Source organism: Phalangium opilio, unplaced genomic scaffold (genome assembly GCF_054372755.1).
Source record: "Phalangium opilio isolate 3A_F unplaced genomic scaffold, DU_Popi_V2 ptg000391l_1, whole genome shotgun sequence".
Classification (NCBI taxonomy): Eukaryota; Metazoa; Arthropoda; class Arachnida; order Opiliones; family Phalangiidae; genus Phalangium; species Phalangium opilio.
The window spans coordinates 1063956-1075765 of record NW_028324235.1 but is presented as its reverse complement, the minus strand read 5'-3'; the positions used below and the strand labels follow the sequence as shown (position 1 = coordinate 1075765).

Sequence of the window (11810 nt, the reverse complement as noted above, 5' to 3'; positions counted from 1 at the left end):
GCGGCAATGTAATATATATTCTAACTGTACCGGTTGGACAACCAACAGTAGAAACAATTACCCAGTGTTGCTTACACTGAGAAAAATATGTTCAGTGAAAAAAACAGAAAACTTCTGGCAGCACGTGATGCCAGAAAATATCAGTAAAAATTACAGCAACTATGGTTTTTTCGATTTTCAGAACGGTTCTGTAATAATTATAGGTTATTCGTTTGTCTCCAAAACAGAAGTTTTTATGTCAATTTTACAAGTTAAAACTGTAACCATATTCTGTGGTTTTTACAGAAACAACTGTGATTGCAACAGTTTTGACCTGTATTGAAAATCTGTAATTTTTACAGAAAAACTGTTTTGATCTGAAATAATGGTCTGTGGTTTTTACAGAAAAACTGTTTTGATCTGAAATAATGGTCTGTGGTTTTTACAGAAATAACTGCGTAGATAAGCTTTAAAAATCTGCAATATATACAGATATAACTGTTTTGATGTGGAATTAAGTGCTGTGGTTTTTACAGAAGTAACTGTATAGATCTGCTTTGAAAATCTGTAAAATTCTCAGAAATAACTGTTCTGATCTAAAACTAATGTCTGTGGTTTTTTCAGAAATAACTGTATATGTCAGCTTTTAAAACGTGTAATAATTACAGAAACCCGTGTAAAGTCCATCATTTTTATTGGTGTTAAAAATATGTTGATTTTACAGAAACATTTGTATATATTACTTTTTTGGGGTGCGCTCAATATCAGTATTTTAAACAGATGATATGATATATTTAACAGAATTATTCAGTGTTGAACCAGTAAATTTCACAGAAATGTCTTATCAAAATCACTGTTTCGCACGGGAACTCAATCGATGCAAGATTAATGTCTCCAATATTTACAGAAACATTGTTTTTGTAACTTGTAGGGCTATAAAATCCATAAATTTTATGTAAGACCATTACACCCAAAGAAATTGAAAGAATTAAAGACATACCGATTGTAGCCTGATTATATCCTATAATGTGGAAACTTATTCATAATTCCATGAATTTCTGTAAAAGCCAATTTTGAAAAAGAGATCGCTCTGATAACGATTCATTATTTTATAAATTAAAAAATAAAATTAAAATACGCAAAATTTTAATAAAAGTAAAGGCCAAACCTATAAAAATCCTTTAAAGCCAGCCAAACTCGAACATATTTTTAATCAATAACATAGTTTTTTGACTTACACCCTTTGAGATTTTCTGGGTTAATCTTCGCGGTGCATCTAAAGGAAAAATAATTAAATGATTAATATTAAATTAACAATAGCTTTTAGCAACAAACTTTGAGTGCCCTAAAAGAAAACTCTTGCAGAAAAACAGGTTTTCAATGTGAATTTTTGGTTTTCTAGATTTTTAAAAACTATATTAACATGGATTTTAATACACAATAAGGGGAAAATATGAGAAAGACGATGTTATACCTTTAGATGAATTCCTTAGCCGTGCTCGCTTTTTCTGGATACTCGATATTTAAAACGAAATCCAACGCAGAGAACGGTAAAATTCTCGTTGTTAGGTATGATCATTCACGACATTTTGAAGACGGATAAAAAATTTTGGTTTCAGCTTCCTAGACTTTCACTTGACCTGTTCTGACTATTTCATTCTCCCTTTAAGGGCCAATGTAAAGCAATAATAGCTGATATTTTTAAGCGGCATTTGAATTTCCGTAAAAAGTAAAGAAAAACCTATCTGGCAAAGGGGTTGCAATATTAGGGTCTATTTTAATATAAACATTGCAAATATGTATAACTTACTTGTTTAGTTGGCACTCGTTATGACGCAATAATCAAGGTGGTATTTCTATATAAGTCATAGTCTGTAAACAAACATAAACATAAATTTGCGTTTTGGTTCTATAATAAAATCAATATATAAATCACCTTATTTTTAAAGAAAAACTGTTTAATTAACTCCAAAGATAAGTAACCGATTTATGGATTTTCAATTGTCTTTTATTAAAAATAAACAGCAAAATTCACCTTTTATACCTAGATCATTTATCATACAGGATGCTGAAATGTATTTAACTTACTTGTTCAAATTGTGGAATCTTACTTAATGGGCGCTGGTAAACGAGGTAATATAATACTGAGTAAGTCGCGTTTCATTTCTAGCTCTAAGAACCACCCCTGCATTACTCGCGTGGAGACCGTAGATATCGAACCTGTCCAAAAAAACCCGAACTCGACCGCGCACAATGGAATTTTTCTAGCCCAGAGGGAAGTGACAAAAAAGGGTTAAAGTCTCTCTCTTGACCCAGCGGAGCCTCCTAGTTTTTTCCAAAGAATTTCCCCCTCCTGGGGTTGCGGTTATTTTCCATTCTAAAGGTGGGGGCCGGTGAACTTTCTCTCGAATCCACCTGCACTTGTTTTTAGCATTATTAAGTTCTTATATTTTATCTCGCGGCACCAAATGGCTAATATAAATATTTACTAATTTGTAGAATATTTACTAAATCTTAGAGAAAATGCACTCTAAATATAAACATCTCATGAACCAAAAATGTATAGTCTAGTCCCCTACACGATGAGTTAAAAAATTAAATTGACTAAAAAATTATGCATTTTTCACCTGTTATTTCAATTACATGCATTGATTTGCATCTCGTCGAAACTTTGGGTTTAGACTATATATTTAAAAGCTATACCCGTTCAAAAAGCTATATTTATTACACATAAACCGACAAGGTGGAATTTGAAGATTTGCAACTCGAAAATTATATATTAGTTAAACCATAAATGATAGGAGCTATTTTAAAATTAGGTCTAGTATTTTTACTGTCAAACAGAGGTCGATTATTTTTGAGTTCACCATTGGTTAAAGAAGTGGGCGCAATTAAAAATTACACAAAATAGTCTGTCAAAATTAATGTAGCAATTATATGGGTTTAACTGTAATTTCCCAAAATAGATACCGTAAAATTTGGGGGGAAAAGTGAATGAAACATTAAAGAATCAAATCTTTTAGTTTTTGCAGTTTTGAAGCATTATTAAAGGTTTCCGGTAACACACGTATCTGAAAATTATACTTAGAACATACTTTGCTTGTTTAATCGCCAATAAACTGTAGTTTTCACAGTTTGCTAGTAACGTTAACAAAGTCATGGTAGCACAATATCTGTAAAATTTACAAACGGCATCTGTTTTACCAATCAAATTCGCAAATCTGTCATATTCACAATTTTGGACTAAAACTAACAGATAATACCATGAAATTACTTATTTTAAAAGGTACAGAAAATATCTGCAATACCTACAAAACAGTCATTCTGTGTAATGTTTTTGCAAAATTTACAGAATGCATCTTTTTTACCAATCAAATAAGTAAAGCTGTATTTTTCACAGTTTCGTGCTAAAATTAACAGATACTTCTATAAAATATTTTTTGTAAAATATACAGTAAATGCCTGCAATGCCTATCGAGCAGTCACCCTGTAAAACATTTCTGTGGAATTCACCGTTCAAAACTGAGGGTCCAAAATTACAGAAACGAATGTGTAATTTTTACAGTTAGAATTAGAAATACCAGTTCAATAAGTGAAATATACAGAGGTTTTCCGTAAAATAGTAAAAACGATTTTACTGTGTTTGTATTTCAGCAGAAAAACTCCGTTAATATTTTTTACATTTCAATATTGTAAAATACTTCTGTTCAAACTACAGAAATTTCTCTCAGTGTAGTTAAACAATGAAAAATTTGAATCATGTTCTTATCAGCTCTTTCAAAACCGAATTTAAAAGGCGACTTAATGGCTGAAAGACACTTATTGTGGGGAACGTTTTAGCTTATAATTTTGAGAAGGAATCTATAATATTACTTCAATAGTATTCATATTTGCTATCTAGCCTCTGATGAATATCATTAAGAATGGACATTCTAGTTACATTAATTAAAGGAATAGGATCATTATATAGTTTCGGTTGTTTAGGTTTTATGCAGGTAATTGGTTCACTTTTATCAACTCTCTTTCTTTTTTCAGTACCCTTATTAGAGAATTGACACCACCCTTTAACAGTTTTTTTCGTCCTACTTCTGCGCGCTTTAACTATAGGAACTTTTAATTTATCCCTAAGAATAGTTAACCCCATTTTTTCGGAATCTACCCCAGATGATACATCAATTGGTTCATCACATTTGGAAGCAACAGGGAAACTTTCTGGAGGGACTATCAATTTAGGTGAGCTCTGAGCAAGGGGAGTGACTGCAGAAGCATTTTCATTTAAGGTATTTACAAAGTCAAAGGACAATGGGGCAATTGCTGTGGTTTCTGTTACAAACGACGATAAAGCGCCACTTTTAAAAGCATCCTATTACAAATACTTTAAATAAGATGGTTTCATATTGCTCAAAATAATACCAGAATCCACTTTAATTGGGATTCTTGGCTTGACTTAGTCAGATTTCTGCGGTGAACAAAGACTGTCAGAAGAATAACCATAGCATACTAAGGGATTTGGTTTCTTAACTGCAATATCAGCGGCAACCCCGTAACATTGTTATTAACTTCAGCTTGCCCTTGATTAAGTTCTAAACTGGAAGTCTCTTTACTAACTCCAATATTATCACCATCTGTAGGCTCCCCAGCAACTCCAATGTTATCCCTCATAAGCATCTGTAAGCTCCCCACAAAAATCACTTCTATCCCCTTTACCACTATTTGCACGCTCTCCGCTAACCAAAACTATTTTCTTCTGACAAGAATTTTCAGACTCCTTAGTGTCCCATTGACTAGAAGTTGAAGAATCATTGCTAGATACGTACTTATTTGATGCCAAATAATCGTTTTCAGTTTTACCTATAGACAAAGAGACCCTTTCATTTAACTGCCAAGCCGTCTGTAACTCTAATAAAAATTCGTACTTCTCTTTAAACTCAAGTGTACCGCCACTCGAAGCCAAATCACACAAGCCAAGGGTAAAAGCTTATTTAACTTGTGTTCTTTGATTAGAAATTTTACCCATTTACGTGAAGTGGTAAGGCAAATTGCAACAGGTACGCATGTGCCAGCATTCTAAAAATTAAAAAACATTTATCTTTTTCCACCTATCCTTAACTAAATATTCATTGAAAAGATCAATATTAGCCTGACATCTTGCAAAAAAATATATGTAAACATGGCAATCCATAATTTATGTTGTACTTGCAAGAACACCTGTTTCAAGACTCAAATAATGTAAAAACTTTAACCTCCCCTTTATTTTTCGGAACGTTTAAATCTGATTTAACTTATCAAACTCGTATTTTTTATCCAAGTCTTCATATTTATGTGCCTGATGAAAAAGTCTTTTAGTTGCGCCAACTGAACAAATCTCGCTAATTTTAGGTGGAAATCGTCCATATGATTAGTGGTTTAGATTTCTTTATAGCGTTTTACTGCTTACTCATCCTCAATTTGCTTTTGAATTTTAATAATCTCCCAAATTGCTTCAGATAACTTCATCCGGGAATTAAGATTATGTTTAATTTTACTATTGTGACTCCCTAATGAAATATTAGTATAATTTTGTAATGTTTTTAGCCCACTATGCGGATGCTCTGTAAGAATATTAATGAACAAACACTGGTATCTGTATGTCTATTGTGAACACACAAATTTGTCATAAAGTAATAAAATAATTCACTTGCCCAATTTGTCATAATTTTGTGACCGATTCGGTAACACTTTTGCCAATGTTGTCTTAAGAACCAATTAAAGGTAGAAAAAACAGAAGTGCGTCCATTGCATACAAGTTCTTAAGAACGACTTCCGGTCGTATTTTAGACCATGGCCTGGTTTTTTGTTTTTTCTTCATACTTATCTATTGTTCAGAAATTAAAGAGTAAAGTAATAGAACAATTCACTTGCCCAATTTGTGATAATTTTATGACCGATTCGATAAGTCTAAGATGTGGCAACAGTTTTGCCAAAGTTGTCTTAAGAGGTAATAAAAAGTAGAGAAAAGGAAGTGCGTCCATTGCATACAAGTTCTATGCGCAACGACAAAATCTTGTTGTTCGCGATTTTTACCATTAGCTCTATGGCAAGTTTAGTACTTCCCTCCCTCGAAGGAGGGTTATTATGAACTCCTGACAATATATAGTTTGTTGGTGTAGATTTACAGAATTCAACTAAGCAGAATGTTCCAGCGTTTAAATCAAACTAAAATCAACTTCTTAGTCATTTCTAGATTCAAAATGTTCCACTTGTCAAAAACTCAACAAATACATCTATAATCACATCGAATGTGTTTTCAGGTGGTCAAATATCGCACTGTTATTCATTTTTGATGGTCTATAAAAATGCATTTTTAAAATTGAATCAAAATTGACACTTCATGCAAGTGACAAAACTTTTCATGGGAACGATGTCATTACTCAGTATTTATTAACTTTGAAGACAACTTCCATCAAGTTCCTTGATTTGCAATTGAATCCTATCAAAAACATTAACATGTTACATATATGGGCCAAGCCTCGCTTCGTGCCCTCTCCGCCGTAAAGAGTTCTAAGATCCCATGTAGAGCAAGTCTGTTCTCATTCAATCGCCAATTGATCAATTATGTTATAAATTAAGTCCTTTTCCCAATTAATAACCAATATTCTTTGACTCTATCATTATTATACATTTTTGTTCGTATCAAAAATATCGTGAAATGGCATTCGGTGTGCATCACTGACTGAATTCCATGGGAATTCCAAAAACTCACTTCTGATTTCCACGAAATATTCCATGTATTCAAGTGAATTCTAACGAATCAAGAATAGCCCTTTGAATTCAAGTGAATTCCTGATCAAACTTCAGGAATTCATAAAAATCATTTTATATTTACTGAATTCTCCGAAATAATTGTGTGAAATCTTATGAATTCCAGTGTATTCCCAAATTTTTTAATGAATTCAATTTTTTTCCCGAAAATTAGTATGAATTCATTTGAACTCCAAAAATAAGCTCGAATTTTTTAAGAACGCACTCGAATTCACTCAATTCCGCAATGAATTCTTTGGAAGTCATTATTTTTTTGGTGTATTCATCTTTTCTATGAGATATTTTTGTAAACGGTAGAGTATAAATTCAAATGAGACCAGTTTAATTCATTAAAAGTACTGTTCAGCGTATTTGATACATTTTTGTTCGTATCAAAATTATCGTGACTTGGCAATCACAGGTAAGTAATACTAAAAGAGAGTCGAGGGGATATTCACTAAATCGTTGCCGATTTTAAAATAATGGAAGGGATATTCACTAAATCGTTAATGGTGGAGGGGATTTGTGCAAGTGCAAGTTTATAAGATTAGTCAGGCATATCAATATGTACAAGTTTATAAGGTGAGTTATGCATAACCCCAGTGTTGTATAAAGATCACCCCACTAAAATTTCAAATGGATAACCGTTAGGCCTACCAAAAAACTAATCTAGCCTAAAAGATAAAAACCAACTTCATGTAAAACAAACCATATATAAACCAAACGAAAGACAAAATTATGACATTAATTGCTATGAGATGACTCGTGTTAAAATAAAATTTTATCTCTCGATTTAATTGACAATGTTTTTAAAAGTATAACATGGTGTCAGAAGTGGGATGCACCTAACCACAGTCCCAGTAATCAGCCAAGACACGCCAGACCCTTCCACACCCGCAACAATGAAATCTTTCAAAAGCCCAGCTCAATTTAATCCTGGAAGCAACCCAGCAGCATCATGGGCAGAATACAGAGACGAATTCAAGATGTACGCCCTTATCGTAGATATTGAATTTCTGATCCAGGGTATTTTAATATTTCTAATGTTGTTAATTTCAATAAGAACTGCTACTTCGTGGAGTAAATTTTATATGTTGATTTAAAATTTAAAATTTAAAACTTTGGGAGCTTTATTACCACAACCCACCCATAGGGGTTACTGGGCTCGGTTAGAGATTTAATTTTAATTAAAGTTTTTTCAGGTCAGATCCGGGAATCGAACCCGGGTCGCTGGCGTAGTAGACCGCCATTCTACCACCCAACCATAGAGACTTGATAGAAACCCAGAGTTTTTAGCCACATCGTAATATACGATGAGGCTCCTAGTTTGACCCGAGCCTTAGTAGTAGTACTAGTAGTAGTCGTGGCCGGAGTTTTCGCTTTCGTTATCGTCAGATTTTAGCTTAAAAGGAACTTTATATTAATACCCTATTACCATAACCCACCCATAGCGGTAACTGGGCTCGGTTAGAGATTTAATTTTAATTAAAAATTTTTCAGATCCCAGCCGGGAATCGAACCCGGGTCACTCACGCAGCAGATAGATATTCTACCAATTAAGCCGCGCTATTTAATGTCTTAAAAGTTAATTGAGGGGCAGTAAAAGTCTTAGGGTACCGCGTTCATCGAGGCACATGAAAACATGATTTTTCTTTTAAATTGGGCAAGTTTAACCGGTTATTAATTAATTTGTAAACAAATTTGTAGTTATTTAATTGGCAACGGTAAGAAACGGGTTTGAAATTTAGAACTTCGAGTAAACAGTGATAGTCATATAGTTCATTCTGAATAATATATGTATGGCAATATTCAATGAATTTACGTTGGACACATTCCAATTTAGCTCTAAGGTACAGAGTGCTACTACCCCAAGCGAGACAACCATATAACACTCGAGACCGAACTAATGCCAGGTACAGTATTCGAAAATGTCTCAAAGATTTCATTTTTTTTACAAATTTTTAGAGTGACAGCAAGTGTTCGGCGACACAAACCAACCGTACGGGTAATATGGTCTGTATAATATAATCCACGGTCAAATAGAATACCAACGTCTTTGACAGAATTTTTACAAGGGATATCTACATTAGAGACCAAATAAGAATTTATTTATAACATTTTAAATAGTACGCCCACAAAACTCGCCAAGAAACTCTCCCGTAAAAGCCCAAAAAGCTCTACTTTGAACTGAAAAAAGCTCCCGTGTGAACACTCATAACGCTCTGGTTTAAAAGTCAAAAACGTTTTCATTTGAATACCGAAAACAGTCGTGTTTGAACGCCCATAATCCTCTTGTTTTAAAGCCAAAACACTCTTGTTTGAACTCTAAAAACAATCACATTTGAACGCCAAATGTTCTTATTTTATAAAAAGGCTGTAGTTTCAATACTAATGCAATCCTATTAGAACGCCAAAACGACCATGTATCAACGTTTTATTAGCGCAAGGCAGTTATTTAAAATTTATTGGGATAAAGATTCATTTTTGAGTGATAATATATAAGCTGTTCAAAAATAAATGCTAGTGGTTATTTTTGATTGCGTAAAACACTCCTTGTTCAAAATTGAATGTTTCTGGTTAAATCTGAATTCGTCAATAGAGGTTTGTTCAAAATTGAACGGTCGCCATAATTTTTGAATGCCGAAAGAACGCTCATTTTGAATCAGTGTACCGGTATAATTTCAATTAGCCAAGGTATGTAATTTTATGCTTTACTAAAGGCCTTTCATTGAAGATATTTGTTAAACTATTTCGTAGAGCTGGAAACCAATGAAAAATAAGGAGCAACACCCATAATGACAAAACTCACACCAAACCAACATATAGTGGGGTAAAAAATAGCTCCGTTGCTTCGGCTTCCTCCCTTAGCATTTCATCTTCTTCGGAGAAGCGTTCAGGTGCTGGCCAATGCCTCTTTTGTGAAGGTGCGTATCCATATTACAATTGTTGTGAAATTCCAGTTAGTAAAAAAGAGGCATAGTTCTTAGTAAGAAAGTTGATTTTCTGTGTCTGAGGTCTGGGCATCAGGCAACTGAATGTACGGGGAAAATCCATCAGTGCAGAAAGTGCAAGCGAAAACATCACCAAATACTGTGCGATGAAATTAGGGGTGAAAGGCGCGAAAATGACGTTACTTAGACCAATCAAAATCAAGAAAATGCGGGAGCTATTAGCGTAAACAGCGCGGTGCAAGATGGTTAAAGTAAAGCGAAGCAAAATTTGTTACAGACAGTTCAAGCGGTGGCGTTAGGCGCAATGGTAAAGAAATAAAAGGTGATAGAGAAGGCGAAGAGAAAGGGGAGAAGTTTCTTTAGACATTTTAATAGGTGCGGATTATTTTTTGACTGTATCCACAGGGCCAGTTGAGAGATTGTCAGATAGTTTAGCCGTAAATAACACTAAACTGGGGTGGACCTTACATGGGACAACCAGCGAAAAAGGAGCAGCTCTCACTGTAGGCGTTAACGGAGTTAATGTAATGCGCGAGAGCGTTACTGCTAGGCAGCCAAATGAGGATGACTTATTGTCTGATCAGGTGCATCGCTGGGATTTAGAGCATATCGGGATTAGAGACCCACCAGAAGCAACCAAATTAAGTGCAAAAAATACCTTATAATGAAGGATTTTCAAGAAGCAGTTCAGTGTAAAAACGGCCGGTATGACCTTTCAATTCCGTGGAATGAGAAAATTAAGCATTTGGGCGATAATAATGAAGTTGCTAAAAAGGCGTACCCTTAATTTGTTAGAAAAACTGAGAAAACATGAGGAACATTTGAAGGCTTACGATGCTATTATTCAAGAGCAAATAGCGTCAGGAAGAGTAGAGAGAATACCAGAAAACCATGTAATCGAGGGCCAAGCTATTATATGCCCCACAGGGGAGTTATTAGGGAAGACAGCTTAACCACAAAATCAGGAGTAGATGACAAAGGAGTCTCGGACGCCAGCTTCCATAATGTAGAGGGCAATGGGATCCGCGAACGTCACGGTTATTAACCAAAATCATTATGCCAGTGCCACCACTCGTAGGAAATTTGAGCTTTATTTTCCAACCAATAGCGTGGCTGCAAAGTCTCGAAAGGAGATCTGGGAAATCGCGTCTGGAGCCTCTCTTTAAAAATACGTATCGTCTGCTTATAATTAGCCTAGGCTTAGCGAGTATTAGAGTTAAAAAATGGATTTCAACGGCTTTTTAATCTTTTTTGGGGCTAAAATTCATAATGAAAAACCCAGCGAGTAACGTATGTACACTATTAAAAAACTAAAATGTGTTTCAGTGCCATTTTTTTCTAAATTTCTTCTTGAATTAAATGATAACTACAAGAGGTTGGGAAAAGAAATCACTCACGATCTTTTAAAACACAAAATGTATGAGACAGTGATTTCGTTTCCAACCTCTTGTAGCAGTCAATTAATTCAAAAGAAATACGGAATATTTTGGCCCTAAAACACATATATAACATTGTGTTTCGGCATCTTTTAAAACCTTGCTTTTATCTTTTGAAAACCCAACCCCAATCATTCCAGTGGGCACAGATTGTTAATTAAGCCTTGGCTTACCTGGGTTTCTCAGCTAGTTTGGACTTAATTTGACTATTTACTAGGTTGAAGTCACAAAATGTAGTCTTATCTTTTATCTTAATACCAACGGTTACAGCTGTTTGAATAAAGTAATTATATTGTGTATATTTATGTCGGGATCAGATAAGACGAACCTCAGTAGCCACCGTTAGTCCGTTATTACAAAAAAAAATTCCCAGCAGACTTTGGTGCCAGATATAGTCCACCAAAAACATCGTCTGCAATAATGTCTGATAGCGCCTCTACGGCAAACGATACCGTTACAGCTGTGACGTACGCGGGTGCCATTGCCCTCTATATTGTGGAAGCTAGCGTCCGAGACTCCTTTGTCATCTGCTCCTGACAAAATTAAGGATTGTAAATGACGGATCGTCACACGCTAAAAATGTGCCGTCTCTCAATGAGTGCATTGATTATGGTCCAAACTTGATTCCCGAGATATTCCAGGTTTTATTGAGGTTGAGAGAAAA

At 34.5% G+C, this 11810-nt stretch overlaps 1 long non-coding RNA gene across 1 annotated transcript; it reads right to left on the bottom strand.

The window, feature by feature from the left end:
* Positions 1–656: 656 nt before the first annotated feature.
* Positions 657–1021, bottom strand: LOC149594056 (uncharacterized). Its single transcript, XR_016379502.1, has 2 exons — positions 980–1021; positions 657–912 (listed from the first exon to the last, which is right to left on the bottom strand). It is a non-coding gene; the product is annotated as an uncharacterized LOC149594056 (long non-coding RNA).
* Positions 1022–11810: the final 10789 nt, after the last annotated feature.